This window comes from Sinocyclocheilus grahami, unplaced genomic scaffold, assembly GCF_001515645.1.
Source record: "Sinocyclocheilus grahami isolate Dianchi unplaced genomic scaffold, SAMN03320097.WGS_v1.1 scaffold735.1, whole genome shotgun sequence".
Classification (NCBI taxonomy): Eukaryota; Metazoa; Chordata; class Actinopteri; order Cypriniformes; family Cyprinidae; genus Sinocyclocheilus; species Sinocyclocheilus grahami.
In genome coordinates, this window is record NW_015505914.1 from 3,891 (window position 1) to 6,442 (window position 2,552).

A 2,552-nucleotide genomic window follows, 5' to 3' on the forward strand; every position below is an offset into this window, starting at 1 on the left:
AAATAGGAAACAGTCATTTTAAATTGTAATAACATTTCACAATATTACGGTATTTGCTGTATTTCTGGTCAAATAAATCGCAGCATTGGTGAACATAAGAGACTTTTAGAGACATTAGGAAATTACATCAGAACTCAAATAATGTGTCAAACTAATTTTTCAATCGTCTTTTGTCTCGAGTATGAGAGAATTCTTTTAAAAGCATTTGTCTTAAATTTCTGTAAAAGAAATGTAATGTTACAAATGGCAAGTTCAATTAATTTCTTTGAATATGTTCAAATCCATTTCAATTCAAAACTCCGATTAAGTAGTTCATTGAAATCAACACTCAAAATTGTCTTTGTTTCATTTAAATGTTTTAGTAATATTTTTAAAATTGTCATGTATTGTGTATGTACTGTTGTTAGACTGGTGCGTATAAATGAAAATCATGAAATATCATTCTTGTGTTCCTTTGGTGAACAACAATTTTAAACTAACTTTTACTGTTTTAGTTCTTATGCTAAACACTTTGGGTCTACTGGACTACAATGGCTTTCTGATTGAAATTATGGTTATTTTTTTTTAGTTTTGCCGAGTTCTTAAGTAGACCTAAAATACAGTGGAAAAACGTTTTCTATTGTAGGATTCTAATATTTTTAGCCTTTCTTCTGTTGATTCGAGCTCACTACTTGTAGCTAACCTATCGAGAGCCCTGCACTCCTACATTCCTTGCCTTTTAAGAGGTAATGCTTGCTGGAGGTGAATCCTACTACAGTACATTCATGCAGAAGGAACTTGAAGGAAAGGGAGTTAGACCCTATTGCACGCACAGATGCACTGAAACCCAAAATATCCCTCGATCCTTTTTCAGCTCCAGTTCGGTAGCAGATGGTTTTGAATAATTCATGACAAGTTTGTGGGTAGAGTTCAGCATCACATTTATCCTGAGGACTGTTAGATTTCGTAATTTTCTCGAAGAACTCCTCTTCCCAAAAACGACACAAGTGCGACATGATGTTCTTGAGCGTAGCAATTTCACCAGAACTGTATCTCATAAGATCTTCTTTTTTTTTTTTTTGTATTTTACATTTGCATGACAATTAAGCATGTTACATCCAAAGTCTCATTACAGTAATGGGTTTTACTTTTGAATTTTGAAATTACTATCATTCTCAAAGATATGATAAATTTTTTAGTCAATCTTTTTTTCTTCATTTTTTGCAATGAGAATTGGTGCATGATTGCATAAACAACATAACGTCACGATACAAAAAAATCTTAATGTTAATAACAATAGGCCACATTTTCAACATTTTCTTTCGATTTTAGTGTGAAATTTTAAATTCTTTATAGTTTATGAAATGCACCCACTAAAGTTTAGTTTTTGATAAATGGTTAATGTGTTTTTTTTTTTAATGTATTTTGGTTTTTAGCTCAAGCAGTTTTATAACTTATTGCATTTTTTTTGGTCCTGATTTTGGTGGAAAGCCTGTAAAAAATTTTTATTTCAAAATGCTAAAATGTGTTAATGTGAGCGGAGTAGAACATTCATATCGATAGCTGAGAAAATGATTAAATTAGCCAGCATTTAATAAACAAACACGCGTAAAGCAGGGGATGTATAGAACATTGTGAATGATGGATGAATTTAGCATTTTTAAAATTTCAGAATGTCTCATTTGTTGTGTTGTGCAGTATTTCAGATGATCAGTGTCACTAATTTGATTAGTAACACAGAAATCTAAAATATTTCTTAAGTTTACATCCTACATTTATAAAAATTAAGGTTCCAGAAGTTTTTTTTCCCCCCCTCCAGGTGTACCATAGAAAAAAACAAACACTTTTTGGTTATTTTAATAATATATATATAAAAAAAAATCCGCTATAAAGAACCTTTTGTGTAGTGGAAAGGTTCAATGGATGTTAAAGGTTCTTCATGGAACCATATATGCATTCATACATCAACCATACATTCAGAATCTTAAAACTGCTTATTTACTAAGCAAACCAAAGATTAAAGAAGTCGTAATCAATGTCTTCCTGGGCTTTTAGAGTAAGTTAATTATCCAAGCAGTGATATTGGAGGCCAGTGTGTTTGTTTAAAGTGTGCAGTGGCCTGTATTACTTGCATAAAAACTGTAATCCGGAGATGATTTTCAGGGTGTTTTGTGGATAAATCGGTGTGAGAATTAGTGTTGTAAGGTCACCAAAATGACATTGTTATTACCGAACAAGTGCTCTGGAAAATTCGCCACTGTGGAAAGATAGATGTGCTGGTGGAAGCCCAAGAGGGGAGGACTAGTTTAAACAAAATCTCCTCCGAACAATGGAAATGATGAGAGAGTAATGAGATTTATATGCTATCATTGTCTCATTTCTACGTTTTCCATAACATCCAATTCGGCTAATCCAATTCCGGGTGAAATATACCCACGTTCCGCTTTTGTATTGAATTTAAGAAATGCTCCGGGCTCCGCTTTGCCAAAAAGGGAAGTTTGTCATTCATTTAGGAGTTTTTCAAAATGCGATATGACATTGTTATGAATAGGCACTCAAAGCTAATCCCATGC